Below are 19,089 nucleotides of genomic sequence, written 5' to 3'. Positions count from 1 at the left end.
GCAATGGGTGTCTGTGTTCTTTGCCTTGGGATGGGGACGAGGGGGCAGGCCCGCTGTGTCTGCCTCTTGGTGGCAGCCTCAGGCCAGCCCTCCCCTTCGGCGCCACTTGGGGGCTGTCCCCTGCTGCCAGAGACTGGCTGCTGCCCTGGATTCCTCATGGCAGGGCGCCTGCCAGTCCCATGCCAACCGCTCGACACGGCCGCCACGGACTTGGTGCTACATTGGGCAAACGGGGGAGAGGCTCCTCAGACCACGCCCACCCCTCTCCTTCCCAACTGCGAGCCCTGCCCGACGCACGAGCCGAGGCAGTCTGCCGGCATGGGCGCGGTTTGCCTGCTGCTCTGGGGCCTGGCCGGGATCACGTGCTGCCCATAGGCTGCGCCTTTCCTGGCCCCTCCCCCTGCCGCTTGTCAGGAACAGCGCCCTTTGGCTGTGCCTGGCGGCGGCCGCGCATCAGACCTGCCCACAACACTTTCTGGTTCTCCAAATTTGCATCTCTGCGCCGCTGCGGGCGCCGCTGCGGCCACGCTTTGCTGGCACAGGATCCGGCCCGGTGGCGCCGCCACACCACCAGTGCAGCTGCGCCGGCGTTGGGGCCGGCCATAGGATTGCGCTGTAAGTCTGCTGATGGGCAGCTGAGGAGGCAGACAGAAGACTGGCAAATCAAATTGCACCCTATGAAGATGGCCGATTGCCAGGTTCCCAAGCAAGCTGATAAGAATCCCAGCCCCTGTTTTTGTTAAAAGAGGGGAAATCAGTGTCTACATTTCAGTCAACCTGGGCTTCAAGTCCTCCTAAATAAACAAAATCCGGTCTGTCCTCTGTAGCGATGTAAGTTACAATTTAGAGACATTCCCTTATATTTTACAGGGTTAAGGACAAGGTTTTTTTTTCTGGGAAAAGAGGTGGTAGAACTCAGTGGGTTGCCCTTGGAGAAAATGGTCACATGGCTGGTGGCTCCGCCCCCTGATCTCCAGACAGAGGGGAGTTGAGATTGCCTAAACTCCCCTCTGTCTGGAGATCAGGGGCGGGGCCACCAGCCAAGTGACCATTTTCAAGAGGTGCCAGAACTCGGTTCCACTGCGTTCCAGCTGAAAAAAAGCCCTAGTTAAGGACATGATAATTTGTGGATGTGGCCTTAAGATTTCATGACTTTAGTTTGCTGTAGAACACATTTTGAGGCTGCTATATAATAAGGGTCTGATTACACACATGCTAACTAGAAGGTGGTTTGAGGGACACCCCGACTCAGCTTGCGTTCAATGTGTGACCACATCCACCTTCAAAATGTGTGTGTGGGGAAATGGGTTCATAGGCATGCTCACAGGCAGGAGTGGCTATGCTTTCCTCCAATGCACTTTTGCAATAGAAGAGGGCCATGCAAGGCGGCCTGTTTGTCTTATGGCCAGAGACGTGTCTGTCCAGGAGACATGTGTCTCCATCAAACAGCTCAATCCCACAGCCATTTTCTGTCTGCAAAAGTGCACAGGGTGGAAAGCAAGGACTGACAAAGCCACTCCTGCCTCTGTGAATCCATTCCTCTCCACCATTTTGAAGGAGGATGTGGTCACACATTGAACGCAAGTCAAGTTGGGTTTTCCTCCAACCCACCTTGTGATTGGCGCACACGTAAGCAGACCTTTCAGTTGCTCTTTGTGTTAAAGTTATTTTAAGCCATTCTTCCTTCTGGCACTTTTTATCTGTGGACCCAGAAATATTATTTTCATACATACACACCCCTTCACTTTACATTTGGGCCAACTCACATTCAGAACCCATGATTGATTAATTGGAACAAATATCCTATTTTTGATTCATTTGAAAAGTGGTATTGGAGGAGAGTTTATGGATGCCATGGCCAAAGTAAACTAATAAGTGGGTTCTAGATCAAACCAAGCCTGAATTCTCCCTAGAATGTAAAATGATGAAATTGAGACTATCATACTTTGATCATGGCTGTTTCCACACGGCTTACCTTCTACTGGAAAACAGCGTCTTCTCGTGCATAATCACGCGAGAAGACGCTGTTATTGCACGAAATCACGCGATAACAGCATCTTCTCACGTGATTTCGCATGATAACAGCGTCTTCTCGCGTGATTTTGCACGAGACTGTTTTCCAGTAGAAGGCAAGCTGTGTGGAAATAGCCAAAGTCACAACAAGAGGAAACTCACTGGAAAAGACAATAATGCTAGGAAAAGTTGAAGGCAGTAAGAAAAGAGGAATACCTCAAATGAGATGCAATTACTCAATAAAGGAGACTGCCAATGATAGAAAGTTTTGGAAACAGTATAATCATAGGGTTTCCATAAGTCTGAAGTGACTTGATGGCACATCATGTGACTTGATGGCACATATGTGCATGCACGCACACGCACATGCACGCGTCACTCCTACCAGGTCTACTTTGAGTTCAGTGTGAGCCATCCTGGCTCAGCAAACTGAGCTGAACTTGTCATAGAAAAAAAGCAGCAATTCATGGAAATGGCTAGGATGGAGAGACGATGCTGCCGTCCCTGCCTGAGGTATGCTTGGCAAGCGCAGGTAGGATAGAGAAGAGGTAATTGCCTCAATGTTCTATTTCCTCCGGACAGTCACAGGCCGGACATGAACGGAATAGGCCGTATCACTTGCGCTAAGTTGGTCATCGCGGTGGGTGAGGTTGCCTGACAATTTCAAAACTACTTCTTCATGTGTCATGGGAATGTACTGAAGTTTGGAGGGGGAAAATGTAACTATTTCCTCATTGTACAGACTCAGGAAATAGTCTCTGTGTTTCTTTACCCCCTGGCAATTTTTTTTTAAAATCTGCAGTTCAATGGCCCCTGCCGATTCCCTTTTAAGTTCCCTTGAGCTTGATTTATATGTTATTCAATCCAAACTTCTGAACATTTATTGTTGTTTTTGTATTTTATATTGTTGTTTTTGTATTCACTTTTTTTATTGGTCTTCCCTTTATATAGTTTTGCTCCAGGCAAGGCGTTGCCCAGTGCTTCGTATGCAGCCGTTATTACTTATATAGTCTCAATAGGCAATCCCTCTTTGCTGACACCGCTGTGGAATTTGCCTATTTTCTGCTACAGTATCTAACCATGAGCTCATATTTAATCCGTCATCAGCTATTGTTTCCTAAATAGATGATGATAACAACAACAACATTTGATTTATATACCACCTTTCAGGATGACTTAACAGCCACTCAGAGCAGTTTACAAAGTATGCTATTATTATCCCCACAATAACAATCACCCTGTGAGGTGGTTGGGGCTGAGAGAGCTCCTCAGACCTGTGAGGTGGCTGGGACTGACCCACAGTCACCCAGCTGGCTTCAAGTGGAGGAGCGGGGAGTCAAACCTGGTTCTCCAAATTAGAGTCCCGCGCTCTTAGCCACTACACCAAACTGACTCTCAGGGCCAAGCTACACATGACGAATGACACTTGAACAGCAAGTGTATTTCTCCCTGTTCACTTGCCCTCCACTCAATCCACTTGCCGTTCAAGTGTCATTCGTCATGTGTAGCTTGGCCCTCAGTTACCCCCAGTAATACCTCCCCCAAACAAAGAAGTACATCATGCTGGTGGATAGCTTCTTGAGAACTGCCCAAGACCCCAAATCCTAAACAGAGGTATGCCCTAGGGTTACCAGGTACCCTTACCCTCCCAATGAGGGGTGGGGAACCCAGCACTTACCTTTTTGTTGCTCCTTGTGTGTGCACTTTGCACACATGTGCTCCCAGGGCAGTGTGATGATGTAACTTCTGGGAAATGACATCATGAGAGCAGATGTGTGCTTTGCAGCACGTCAGTTTGGAATTCAAATGGGACAAGCTTGACCCGTTGGGGGCTCAAACCAGCTTGCTGTGAAGCAAGAGAGCACCCTCAGAGTGGCGAGATGACATTACTCCCAGGAGTAAAATAGAAAAGAGTCCAGTAGCACCTTGAAGACTAACCAACTTTCCTGTAGCATAAGCTTTCGAGAATCATGCTACAGTGAATAGAATTATGCTACAGTAAGTTGGTTAGTCTTCAAGGTGGGAAAAAAGTTTTTAACCCAGCAACGAGCCGTCTCCCCTCAGGGAGGGGACATTCCCAGGGCTGGATCTACGGTTGCCAGCGCCCAGGGCAACCGTAGTCAGGCTCTGGCGCGCACGCACGCTCCTGGGTCGCTCCCCCACCCACGCAGCAAGCAGGCTGTCCCGGTGCGCTGCGGAGCTGGCGGCAGTGCGAGCTGGCGGCACAGCTCATTCCCCTGGCTCCGTTGCCCTGGGAATAAATTACTGGCGCTAGAGTGTCTGCAATTCTGGACAGAAACCGATATATCCGATCAAGTCCCGAACAAGCAAACCCCCGACTGCTGGATCGGTTGCCGTGGACGGGACCGATTAGCTGAGTCATGATGGCGCAAACGCCAACATCGGGTTTTTTTTGAAATCGCAATTCAGATTGTGCCCATGTCTACTCCTGAGTTCTCTGAGAGTATATGAATTAGGGTTAATAAAGGGAGAGCAAACTACGCAAGGGGTCCAGAGGTGAAAATCATGGTGGTAATTCCTATAATCACGTAGTCCTAAAAATATCCATATGGGTGGGTCAGCAAAGGGGGGGGGGGTTGGTTTAAATGTGCATGTTCATTCTTATAGTACCCCCCCCCCCAGCAGAGTTGTACCAGTCTAAGTCCATTAAAGTCAAGGACTGATTTAAGGATTTCACTGTTCATCTTTCATCATTTGTTTGCCCAAGGATTGAGTCTTATCTATGAACTGTCTCCATAGAAAACTATTGTTGGCAATAATATCGAGTCATGGGAAAGCTCCTTCTCTCTGTTTCTCTCTCTCTCTGCTCAATAATTCGTCTCATTCACACATTCTTAAAAATCAATAAGCGGTGAGCGTGCATTTGCAAACTGACCCAATGACATTTGATTTCCCTGGCTAACGCGTCGCTGTTGGTGACCTTACAAGAGATGTGATTCAAATCTGTGCACTTGGATCACAGACAGAGGCAGACTCGTGTCCTTGTTTACTGGATTCAAATCCTTGTTTGCATTATTTTTTTTTTGCTCTGAAAATGGGGGGGAAAAAGAGCAAGACAAAATCCTGGCACGGTTCAGACAACAGATTTCAAATCTTGGGAAGCCCAGAACAAGGCATAAGTTTGGACAAGCTGGTCTGTCACTGCTCAGGCTCCATTAACAGGCCCAATTCCCACAAGCCAAATGTTCACTTGGGGAAAACAGCAAATCAGTTGTGGCTGCAATCAAAAAAGAGTGAGAAAGGATGCAAGCTCTTCTGAGCAAGACTGCCGCTTGCTATGATTCAATGTGTGGCTTGTCATTTCTTCCCTCCCTCCCCTTCTCCTGTGCCTTTAACAGCACATATCAAGAAATTAAACAGGCAAAGCTTTTATTTATTTATTTGATTTGATTTCTAATCCATTCCCCCTGCAAGCAAACTCAGAGCAGATGACAACGTAATCAGGGGTCATTTCGTAGAAAAAGAGCTGGAGGAAATCATTAGCATAACTTATTAGCATATGCCACACCCCTTGACATCACTGGAAATGTGCAATTAGCATAACTGATTTGCATATGCCACACACCCCTGACATCACCTATCCTGGCTGTTTTGGACCCAATCCTGGCCATTCAGGGCCGAAATTGGGCCCAAAATAGCAAAAAAAAGGGCTGAAAATGGCCGAAAACGGGCCCAAAATGGTCAGGATCGGGCCGCTGCTGAGCAGGAGACCGATCCACCACCCATCATAGGCCCGATCTGGGCCATTTCAGCCCCAATCCAGGCTGAAATGGGCCCAAATGGGTGAGAGTCAGGTGGGCGGAGCCACCTGACATGTGACCTCTTTGGGGAACTGCCGGAACTGCGTTCATGCGTGTTACCCCTCTAAATGTGCCCTGAATGTAATAAATATATATAATAAAAATATATAATAAAACAGTAATGTTGTCATATAAATATTATAAAACATTTTAGGGCAGCGCCCAATGCCTCCCCCATCTCAATTCTCAGATATCTTCAGGGTCCAAGGGACAGGATGCCCAAAAGCTCACCGGGTCAGAGTACATACCCCCTCACTGGCAGGAGGCCAGTTGGGATGATCTGTCAGCCTCAACCACCATAAGTCTGGCAGAACATAATAATAATATTATAATAATAGCATTTGATTTATATACTGCCCTTAATGCCCACTCAGAGCAGTTTATGAAGTGTGTTATTATTATCCCCACAGCAATCACCCTGTGAGGTGGCTGGGATGAGAGACCTCTGAGGGCCAAGCTACACATGACGAATGACACTTGAACGGCAAGTGGATTGAGTGGAGGGCAAGTGAACAGGGAGAAATACACTTGCTGTTCAAGTGTCATTCGTCATGTGTAGCTTGGCCCTGAGAGAGCTGTGACTGACTCAAAGTTATCCAGCTGGCTTCAAGTGGAGGAGTGGGGAATCAAACCCGGTTCTCTAGATTAGAGTCCAGCCGCTAACCGCTATACCAAACTGGCTCTCCATCTCCATTTTACAGGCCTGGCAAAATGATAACAAGTCTAGTTGAGACCGGGCCACCATGGGCAGAGAGTTCCACTAGGTAAGTGCCTTGGCTGAAAAAATCCTAGCCCTAGTTGAGGCAAGACAAACCTCCTTGGGGCCAGCAGCAACCACCAGTAAATGTTTATCTGCTGACCGGAGCAACTTCCGGGGAATATAGAGTAAGAGACAGTCCTGCAGGTGTGTTGGTCCCAGACCCCACCACTTATATCTATGCCAGGAAAAGCTTCACATGATCACATTTCTTTTTGTCAGGTTGTTGTTAAGGGCACCAGAACAAGTCCAGAGGAAAAGGGGGCATCCCTAGACAGCAGCATTCCTAAGCATAAGGAAAGATTTGCTCTTGTAGCTTTAATGTATTCAACATTATCAAATAAAATTGCAATCAGCCAAACATATTAATCCATTTGAATGATAGGAAAGCAAAGTTGTTGGCTGTCCTTGTTTTTGTCATGCTTTGTGAAACAACACACAAAGTAGAGTAAATCATGTTCTTGTGTCTTCAACAGGGCTTTTTTTCCAGCTGGAACGTGGTGGAATGGAGTTCCGGGACCTCTTGAAAATGGTCACATGGCTGGTGGCCCCGCCCCCTCATCTCCAGACAGAGGGGAGTTGAGATTGCCCTCCACGTAGCGGCACAGAGGGCAATCTGAACTCCTCTCTGTCTGGAGATCAGGGGGTGGGGCCACCAGCCATGTGACCATTTTCTCCAAGGGCAACCCATGCTGTTAACCACTACACCAAATTGTGGCAAAGGGGCCAAAGAACTGGAACAACTCTTAATGACTCCACACTAATATAAGAAAAAGTAATTTATTAAACAAAAGTGCAAAGGCAAACAAAAATAAACAGAAGTATGTGGAGAAGCACAAAAAAACCAGGCTATTTAAGCTAGGCTATGTACACTAGAAATCCCTGAACTTCTTCACAATGTTACCTTCAGCAAGTTCCAGAGACCAAATGGGAGCTTTATCTCTTAAGTCTGGAAACCCAAGAGACAAATGCAGAAAGGCACAGGAACCCACTAGTTGCATAGCATTTACAAGCAGGAGCAAAAGAATCCTCCAGGAAAGTATGTTCCCAAGGAGAGAGGGAAAAAAGATGATAATAAGCAACACTTTTAATATATTGTAGAAGGCTTTCAAGGCCGGAGAACGATGGTTGTTGTGGATTTTCCGGGCTGTATAGCCGTGGTCCTGGCATTGTAGTTCCTGACATTTCACCAGCAGCCGTGGCTGGCATCTTCAGAGGTGTAGCACCAAAAGAAAGAGATCTCTCGGTGTCACAGTGTGGAGAAGGTGTTGGCAGGTAATTTATATCTACTCAGGAAAGTGGGTTTGGGATGAGTCATCCTGTAGGAGTTTCCCAGGGTGTGGAATGCTAATGGAGGGAGGCGTCACTGTATCCTGAGGAGGTTCTTTTGCATATGGATTGGTGCTTGATGTGCTAATCTTCTCTGCAGGGCTATTGTGAGATGAGGAGTGTATTTCGTTAGCCTGGTGTTTTGCAGGGCTGGAAGCCACGCTCTATTCATTCTTAAAGTCTCTTCTTTCCTATTGAAATTGTGTTTATGCTTATGAATTTCAATGGCTTCCCTGTGCAATCTGACAAAGTAGTTGCAAGTGTTGTCAAGTATTTTAGTGTCCTGGAATAGTATACTGTGTCCTGTTTGAGCTAGGCTATGTTCAGCCACTGCTGAGTTTTCCGGACGGCCAAGTCTGCAGTGTCTTTCATGTTCTTTTATTTTTGTCTGGATGCTACGCATTGTGGTCCTGAGTAGAAGAGACTTTAAGAATGAATAGAGCATGGCTTCCAGCCCTGCAAAACACCAGGCTAACGAAATACTCCACATCCCACAATAGCCCTGCAGAGAAGATTAGCATATCAAGCACCAATCCATATGCAAAAGAACCTCCTCAGGATACAGTGACGCCTCCCGCCATTAGCATTCCACACCCTGGGAAACTCTTACAGGATGACTCAGCCCAACCCCAACCCTCCTGAGTAGATATAAATGACCTGCCAACATCTTTTCCACACTGTGACACCGAGAGATCTCTGTCTTTTGGTGCTACATCTCTGAAGATGCCAGCCACAGCTGCTGGCGAAACGTCAGGAACTGCAATGCCAGGACCACGGCTATACAGCCCGGAAAATCCACAACAACCAACACTTTTAATACCCACCACGTGCAACAGATGCCAAACTCTTAGCCAATCAAAAGGGCCAAAACCTTCTGGCAACAGACCTGGCCCTAGACTGCCTTCACAGGTAAGGGAAGGGGGAAAGAACTCCTCACTCTAACTTTGTAATGGTATGTGCTAACAAACCAGGAGGTCTGAGAATAGCAGGAACGTCTAACGTCATAGAAGCTGGCAACATTATAGACGGACTGGTGAAGGCCAAAAGATATTCAGACGTGTGAGAAACCCGTAACCACTAATTCTACATAGACTCTTTTAACACAAAAAGTAGCAAGAATGAATGAGCTATTATACGTTTCAAGAAGAGATTTCAAATTTTTATCTCCAAGAAAAAATCCATGACAAAATCTACCGATCAGAACACTTTCCAAACGAAACAAATGTCACCACAAAATGGTACCCTTTTCTTGATTATATTTCTAACAATAATTTGCTACCACCTAAACACATGGCAACTTACGTTATGCTCGTATAAAAAATAGCCTCGCCATAATTGTACATGTAAAATTTTAGAATTATAGTAGTATATGTAACATGTAGACACAAGTTCTATTATATAATAATTACCTTGAGAAAGCTTATAACTGATTCATTCTGTATTTTCCCTCCTATTATTCATTGTGATTGTACTTTCTAATATTGTATTTTGTTTCAGTTACAATATATAGATCACCTTCAGTAATTTTTGTAAATAGTCAATGTTAAATCTAATAAAGTTTTTTTTTTTAAAAAAAGGTTTCAAATATGGATAATCTTGTCTGGTATGGAATCATAAGATAATAGTTAGGTAAGAATTTGAGTCTCTGAAGCAGCTACTGTTAACAAAAAGTTCTGCAACCCTATAAATATGACAAGTTAAACTTTGAAGAGGCTCCTTGCCTGTAACCTTTTAAATCTTCGGGTAAGATACTTTTTTTGGACTCCTGTAATTGCTCTCCTTAATGGTCTTTGTATTTGTTACAATGGATGGTATGATTTTCTGTTGATTAAGTCATTATTAAGAATACTAAGTAGGTATGCAGTAATGACAAAGGCTTAAAAAGGAAGCAGAGACTCCATAAATTGTATTACTTGTGTACTATTCCCAGTAATGAACCAAAAAAGTTATCTGGCCAGGAGTTAAACGATTTGCTATAGGAAAGCTAATTAGATGCTCAGGGTTTCTTAAGTGCATGCCTATATCTGAATCAAGTCGGACCAGAGTCATCCAGAACGTAGTATGAAATCAGACAATGTGTGTATGTGTGTTTCCGCCTTATTTTGTTCTCATCATGCTCAAACCCCCCCAGCAACCTGCCTCCTTCTTTACACTGAATTTCTAATCTGTCTCTCCTGATTAGATTCACCCTAAGGAATTTCTGCCAAAATCTCTTTTAAACAGCAGTGTTTGGTCTTCAGCTTTGAGAGCTACGTGCTGTTCTCTTAAGATGTTCGCACAAAAATTTAAGAGGCCTAATGCCAAGCAGTACTGAGGACTTGGCAGGAAAGTGGTTTAGGGTTAATTTGGCAAGTTAAAGGCCAGACAGACCCTTAAGCGAAAATTAAGAAACTCTGCATGCAGGATGGCGGCCTAGGAGGCAGAGCAGAGTACTTTATCACAGTTGTCATCCGATAAAAGAAAATTATGTCATGCATCGCATCTGTGTTTTCTTCTTGGGAAAGTGGTCCTGTGGGAGAGTGTGAGAGGAGGTTGCTAGCAAGGTTAACAACTCTTTCTCCTTGCCCCATCCCCACATGTCAGGAAAAGCTTCACCTGCTGGACTTCCGCTTATTACATAGCTGGAAAAGGCCAGGAACCCTACCAGAAAATAAAATAGGTTTTTCTGGTATCTAGAGCCAGAGTGCTTTAGCGGCAATCTAAGATCTGGGAAATCCCAGCTCTGCCATGAAAGATCTCTGGGTGATTTCTAACCCAATTCAATTCAATTCAATTCAAATACCTTTACTGGCATACAGATTTCTAACCCACCTCTCAGTATTATTGTAAGTTGCTTTGGGTCCCCTTTTAGAATAGAATCATAGAATCAAAGGGTTGGAAGGGATCTCTAGGGTCATCTAGTCCAACCTCCTGCAAAATGTAGAAAATTCCTAAATACCTCCCCCCTACACAGTGACCCTTACTCCATGTCCAGATAATGAGAAAACTCCATCAGGATCCCTAGCCAAACTGGACTTCCGGTTTGGGATTTATGGAGGTCTAACGCAGCTCCATTTGCGGAGCTGACCGGACTGCCGTTTTAAGCGGCCGGCGGGGTGAAAATAGCCCGCGGCCGACTGCTCTCAGGCGGAGAGCAGGCAAAGAACGCTCGAGACCCTAGGGCGCGTTGATCTCGGACGAGGGGGGGCTCTACACAACGGGTCCCCTCCCGATCCTTGAGGTCCCACCCTGAGACGGGTCGGCTACAATCTCTGCGGCAGTTTTGGGGCCAATTCGGCTGGCATAAGACCTACATACCCAAGCTTCGATTGGGGGAAGAAGTGGAAAGGAGAATTTGAAATCGAAACAGCGATTACAACCCGAGAAAAGTGAAGGGAAGGTAAAGATCACTATCTTCCGATACGGGACAGATTGATAAAAACAGAGAGGAAAAAAAAAGTAGACTTTTAAACTGCAACAGACTAGTGAAAAGGAGGGGAAGCTTCGGCAGGAGTTGTATTAGAAAAGAGACTAAGTTTAAAGAAGTTATTAAAGAAATCGGACTATTGTTTTGAATACCTGTGGCTTTGGAGCTGTGAGAAAAAGACACCATCGCGAGATCTGCTGTGGGAAGACGGGAGACAGGAAGTGCGTAACAACAATAGAGCGGCTGGAGAGAAGCGGCCCTGGCTGGAGGGCAGGAAGAAGGGAATCGCCATCTTTGAGAGGGGAAGGGCCGCGGCCTCAGCGGAAAAGGAAGTAGGCCATATTGGATTACAAAATCATAGAGAGACCATAGAGAAAAGACGCCCGACATTTTGGACCCTTTAAAATTAATTTATGCAAGAAGACCGGGACATTTGAAATAAAAAAGGTACTAAATTCAACGCCACGGAGTTAAGGAAGAGGGTGGACTCGTGGGAGCGAGCTAAAGCAAGCCCCACGATGTCGAAGAAAGAGTGGCAATCGGCAATAGAAAACCTGGATAAAAAACTTTTGGAGGTGATTAAAGAATTTAAAGACATGAAATTGGAGCTGATTAAAGAGGTTAAACAGACGGTAAAATCGGAGCTGTCAGAAGTAAAATCGGAGCTGTCAGAAGTGAAGAAAGGTATGGAAACAATACAAAGTGAATTACAAGGGACGCAGCAGAGAGTTAAAACAGTAGAAGGAGCGATGGAGAACCTAGCAGATACGCAACAAACAGAGATGAGGCTGATGAGGGGAAGGATGGCGGTTGCGGAAAGCAGACATATGGAGAAGCAGCTCAGATTTCGCGGCCTGCCGGAAGTGGAAGGAAAGACAGCGCAAGAACAGATGACGGAGGTGTTAGCTGAATACCTGGGGAAGGAGGAGGAGGATGTTGTGGCTATCCTAGATGTGGCATATCGTGTGAATTCGAGAATTGCAACCCAGAGGAAACTACCAAGAGACGTGATTGTACAATTTACAACAAGAAACATGAAAGAGAAGATTGTGACTAAACAGTTTCAAGATCCATTGGAGATCGATGGCAAGACAATTATCATAATGAAGGAACTACCCAGATCAGTGTTACTAGATCGGAAAAAATATAAAGGGCTAATCCAGATGCTGAAGGACATGAAAATTAGGTACAGATGGGAGCTTCCAGAGGGTTTGTCCTTCGAATTTGGAGGCGCTAAAAAGCGTATCAGATCTGAGCGGGAGATGGAGCGATTTATAAGGGACAATGAAAAAGACTTACCAACAAGATTATGAATATGGAGTGTAAAGTATTATCTTGGAATGTAAATGGACTAAATTCACCGAATAAGAGAAAAAATATTTTTCACTGGCTATTAAAACAAAAATGTGATATCGTTTGTTTGCAAGAGACTCATATTCGAAAACAGGATGTAAAATATCTAAAACTGGGAAAATTGGGCAAAGACTTTGTAGCGGCCTCAAGTAAAAAAAAAAGAGGAGTGGTGTTGTATGTAAAAGAGGAGCTACAACCAAAATTTATAATGAAAGACGTGGAAGCCAGATTTGTAGCAGTGGAATGTACTTGGAATTTAAAGAGAGTGTTGGTAGTCGGAATCTATGCACCTAACGGTGCAAAAGAAAGCTTCTTTGAGGATTTGAGGAAGCATTTAGATGATCTTTCATATGACCAAATAATTCTTGCTGGAGACTTCAATGGAGTGACAGACTTGGAACTGGATAAAAAGACTACTATGACACAAAAGAAAAGAGGACTATTACCAAAGCTCTTTTTTGAGTTGATTCAACAAGAGACTCTTGAAGATGTATGGAGGAGAGAACATCCTAAAAGTAGGCAGTTTACTTTTTATTCTGCAAGGCATTCCACGTTATCAAGAATTGACATGATCTGGGCCTCAAAAGATTTGGCGTTATGGACTAAAGATGTAGAAATAATGCCGATGGTAGGCTCAGATCACAACCCAATTATGTGGAAACTGGGGAAAAGGAGGAAAAGGAAAGCATGGAGAATAAATGAGGATTTGTTACAGGAAAAAGAGAATATGGAAATATTGAGAAGAGAGACAAAGTTTTTCATTCAATATAACGTGAACAAAGAAGTACCAACTGATAAAGTTTGGGATGCTTATAAGGCGGTTATAAGGGGCATACTAATGGACTTAAATGGTAGAGCAAGAAAGAAGAAAGAGGAGAAGAGACACGAGATTGAGGAGAAAATAAAAATTAAGGAAATACAGCTAAAAAAGAGACCAGGGAAAAAGAAATTATACCAGGAAATTAAAATATTGCAAGAACAGCTAACAGCAATGAGTAATAAAGAATTGGAGTGGAATCTCAAAAGGCTGAATCAGAAAGTGTTTGAGGGTGCAAATAAACCTGGGAAGTACCTGGCATGGCAACTGAAGAAAAGAAGGGAAAAGAAAACAATAAATAAAATTTGTGAAGATGACAAAACGTATTTGGAACAGAATACCATTAGTAGAGCCTTTTATAAATTCTACGCTAAACTGTATAATAAGAAAGAAGTAAATAAAGACTCAATAGCGTCATATTTGGAGAAAATGACACTTCCAGAAATCTCGGACGCTTGGAGAAATAAACTGAATAGTGAAGTAACGGATGAGGAAATAAGTAAGGCAATACAATCTGCAAATCTAGGAAAGGCGCCAGGGCCAGACGGACTTACAGCTAAATTTTATAAGACTATGGCCAATGAGCTGGCACCATTCCTAAAGGAGGTGATCAATGGAGTTTTAAGGGATCAAAGGATTCCAGACACTTGGTCTGAAGCGAACATATCATTGATCCCAAAAGAGGGCCAAGACTTGACTAGTGTGAAAAATTACAGACCTATATCGTTACTCAACAATGACTATAAAATCTTTGCGAAGATACTGGCGGAGAGACTGAAGGGGTGGCTTTCGGAAGTTATAGAGGAGGAGCAAGCAGGCTTTCTGCCAGACAGACAAATAAGAGACAATTTAAGGACAGTGATTGATGCTATTGAATATTATGATAAGCGTTGTGATAAAGAGGTTGGTTTCTTCTTTGTTGACGCTGAAAAGGCATTTGACAACTTAAACTGGGACTTTATGTTTGCCACTATGGAAAAGCTACAATTAGGAGAAAGATTCATCAGAGCAATAAAGGAAATTTATAGAGACCAGACTGCAGCAGTTGTGGTAAATGATGAATTGACCAAGAAATTGACTATAAGCAAGGGAACAAGACAAGGTTGCCCGTTGTCTCCACTGTTGTTCATTTTAGTATTGGAGATTCTGATGATACAAATACGACAAGACGAGGAAATTCGAGGAATAAAAATAAAGGACTATTCATACAAGGTCAGAGCATTTGCGGATGACATAATGTTAATTGTAGAGGACCCACTGGAGAACATGCCAAAAGTGATAGATAAGATCAAGGAGTTTGGAGATTTGGCAGGTTTCTTCATTAACAAAAAGAAGTCAAAGATACTATGCAAAAACATGACTAAGCAGAAACAACAATTGTTAATGGAAACAACGGATTGTGAAGTAACAAGTAAGGTGAAATATTTGGGAATTGAACTGACTGCAAAGAATATAGATTTGTTCAAGAATAATTACGAAAAATTGTGGATTCAGATTGAGAGAGACTTGATTAAATGGAATAGGCTCAATCTGTCATGGTTGGGTAGGATTGCAGCGGTTAAGATGAATGTGTTACCAAGAGTGATGTTTTTGCTACAGACAATACCAATCATCAGAGACTCTAAACAATTTGAAAAATGGCAGAGGAAAATATCAGATTTTGTATGGGCAGGCAAGAAGCCTCGAGTGAAAATGAAAGTTTTACAAGATGCAAAAGAAAGAGGCGGAATGCAACTGCCCAATCTGAGACTTTATCACGATGCAATCTGCCTAGTTTGGCTGAAAGAGTGGATGATATTAAAGAACAAGAAACTATTAGCCCTAGAGGGATATAAAAAAATATTTGGATGGCATGCATACCTATGGCATGACAAAGTAAAGGTCAACTCGATGTTCCTGCACCATTTTGTACGGAGAAGTCTATACATAATCTGGAAGAAGTACAGAATTTACCTACAAGAAGGAACTCCTTGGTGGGTGGTTCCATATGAGGTGATAGACCCGAGAGCTGTTGACAATGAACGACAATGTCTGACATGCAAAGAAATAACTAAAATAGAAGCATCTAAACTTAGAATAAAGACGCAAGAGGAACTATCACCGAACTACGATTGGTTCCAGTATAGACAGATCAGAGATTTGTATAACTCGGACTCTGTAAAGGGAGGTATACGAATAGAGAATTCGGAACTAGAGCAGACCCTTTTTAAAGAGGACAAGAAAAGAATATCCAAGGTATACCAAGTACTGTTGAAATGGTATACTGAGGATGAGACAGTTAAAACACAAATGGTGAAATGGGCTATAAATTTTAATAAAGAGATAACAATGGAGGCATGGGAATACTTGTGGAAGACTACAATGAAGACAACGACATGTACAAATATTAAAGAGAATATTTACAAAATGATCTATCGTTGGTACATGACACCAAAGAAGATTGCGCTAGGGAACTTGAACACTTCTAATAAATGCTGGAAATGTAGGAAGCATGAGGGCTCCCTCTATCACATGTGGTGGTCGTGTGAGGTAGCTAGGCAGTACTGGGGGGAAATAAGAGAAATGAGTGAAATTTTACAATTTCAAATAAATAAGAACCCAGAACTCCTGCTACTAAACTTGGGAATGGAGGGAATTCCAGCCCATCATAGGACGTTGATATTTTATATGACAGCAGCAGCCAGACTTTTGTATGCGCAAAAATGGAAAGTACAAGAAGTGCCAACTATTGAAGATTGGATTTACAAATTGCTGTACATGGCAGAAATGGACAAGATGACAAGAAAACTGAGAAATCTGGACTCAGGGCAGTTTAACACAGATTGGGAGAAGCTGAAACAATATCTGGAGAAGAAATGGGAGGTTGGAGGGAAACTGTGGCAGTTTGAGAACTACTGAAGTATAATAGAATGTAGAGGGGGGGTGACTTTACCGGGGGGGGAAGAGATAAATGTGAATTTATAAGCAGTTAGATTAACAGATTGATATATATATAGATATATATAGGTTAATAGACAGAATATTGACGGAAAATAATTAATGATAAGGTTTAAATATAAGTATTGAGTAACCAACGATATTTTCTTTCTTTGATAAGATTTGTATAATGCACCAAACTGAATGCACAGAAGAGTTAAATTGATTGACTATGTGATGAGTTATATAGAATTACCATAAAAAGATACAATGAGTAATATATAGAGAATAAGTCAAATTGTTTGATTTAAATGTAAGATTTTTATGGTTTATGATATATAGGTTTATGATATATAGAAATATTTAAAATTGGAAATGGGATAAATTGTTTATCCAAGACGGAAACAAAGATTTACAGTTTGGGTATATAACAAGAAAAGTAGTTAAGGATGTACTGCTTAGTATAATAGAGAATGTATATTTGTTTTAGATAGAGGAATTTAACAGAAGCAAGGGAAAAGGGACAAAGGGTGGGAAAGCTGTTGGAAGTCAACAAAAGGGGGGGGGGAAAGGGAGGGGGTTAGAAGTGAAAAATTTGGGGAAAATTGAATGTAATGTAAAAAATAATGGATTCTAACCCAATAAAAAATTTTTCAAAAAAAAAAAAAAAAGGATCCCTAGCCAAACTGGCCTGGGGAAATTTACTACCTGACCCCAAGGTTGCAATTGACCTTAGCCTGGGCATGTAAGAAGGAGCCATGAGAACTAAGCACTGATGTAACCCTTCCTGCCCTCCCTCTCATGATCTGTCCAGGTTCACAGAATCAGCAAGGCTGTCAGATGACCATCTAGCCTCTACTTAAAACCCTCCAAAGAAGGAGAGCCCACCACTTCTCGAGGAAGCCTGTTCCACTGAGGATTGCTCAGGAAGTTCTTCCTAATATTTAGCCAAAAGCTCTTTTGATTTATTTTCAACCCGTTGGTTCTGGTCCGACCTTCTGGGGCAGTGGAAAACAACTCCATGCCATCCTCTATATGACAGCACTTCAAGTACTTGAAGATGGTTATCATATCACCTTGCCGAGCTCCTTCAACCTTTCCTCATAGAACTTGGTCTCTAGACCCTTCACCATCTTCGTTGCCCTCCTCTGGAAAAATTCCAAGTTGCCTATATCCTTCTGAAAATGTGTTGCCAAAAACTGAACACAATACTCTAGGTGAGGTCTAACCAGAGTAGAGTAGAACGATACCATCATTTCTTGTGATCTGGACACTATGCTTCTGTTGATACAGCCCAAAATTGCATTTGCCTTTTTAGCTACCGCATCACACGGCTGACTCATGTTCGGTGTATGGTCTACTAAGACCCCTAGATCCTTTTCACACATACTACTGCCAAGACAAGTCTCCACCATCCTATAATTATGCCTTTGATTTTTCCTGCTTAAATGCAGAAGTGTGCATTTATCTCTGTTGAAATTCATTTTGTTTGTTTTAGTCCAGTTTTCCAGCCTGTCGAGATAATCCTGTATCCTCCTGACTATGTCCACCGTATTTGTTACCTCTTGTTTGGGGGAAAAACATGATATAAGCATCTAAGCAAATAAATAGAATAATTCAAAATGTTTTTCCTTAGGATAGCCAGATACAAAAAAAGGGACAGAGCTTCCTTTAATACTTGTCAAAAAAAAACAAGAGTCTTGCCACACTTTGAAACCTAACCAGCTTATTGTTGGCATAAGATTTCATTAGCCACATGCACAGCTCAATTTGTCAGATACACAGTCATTCAGTTAGCAGAGAATGCAACACTTCACACATTCACTGAATGATACACAGTGGCTTGGGAGCCAAAGGCGGAGATCCAGTTTGGTGTAGTGGTTAAGAGCGGGGGACTCTAATCTGGAGAGCCGGGTTTGATTCCCCACTCCTCCACTTGAAGCCAGCTGGGTGACCTTGGGTCAGTCACAGCTTCTAGGAGGTCTCAGCCCCACCCACCTCACAGGGTATTTGGTGTTGTGAAGATAATAATAACATACTTTGTAAACCGCTCTGAGTGGGTGTTAAGTCATCCTGAAGGGTGGCATATAAATCTGTTAGTATTATTTATTATTATTGACATGTCAGCGGTGGCCCTGTTGAGCACCTGTTCCCCAATGTAGCACCCACCTAGTGTTTTAGGCAAGGCTTGCGCTTGGCACTGCTGAAGGGACAGGGAGGGTTGACAGGTCCAGTTTGGGAAATTCTTGGAGATTTTGGGGGTGGAGCCTGGAGAGGGCGAGGTTTGGAGAGGGGAGGGGCCTCAGCAATAATGAAGAATGAAGCACTGCTGTTCATGTGCAAAGAGTCAATTTCTATCGAGCAATCACAGATCATCCTCATACAGGATTGGATGGTGGGAGGTGGAGCTTTGGTATAAAGGACATTTTACCCAAGGCTCCTAAAATTAGGTAGGCTAAATACAGCCTCTAAGGGTGTTCTATAAGCAAGGGACCAACACAGAAAAGTCCCTGCCCTTATGGCCCTTAGGGTTGTCAAGTCTCCTGGAGCCCAAACCAGGGGAAAGGAGGGTCGGGAGGGCATGTGCTCCTAAGGACTTCCTTGTCAAGCTGGAAAAGACATCATTCCCAGCACTACAAGGAAGTGAAGGCCTCCATGAGGGATTGATTTAGGGTTG

The sequence above is a fragment of the Eublepharis macularius genome, chromosome 8 (genome assembly GCF_028583425.1).
Source record: "Eublepharis macularius isolate TG4126 chromosome 8, MPM_Emac_v1.0, whole genome shotgun sequence".
Classification (NCBI taxonomy): domain Eukaryota; kingdom Metazoa; phylum Chordata; class Lepidosauria; order Squamata; family Eublepharidae; genus Eublepharis; species Eublepharis macularius.
Note: the sequence above shows the minus strand (reverse complement) of the source record.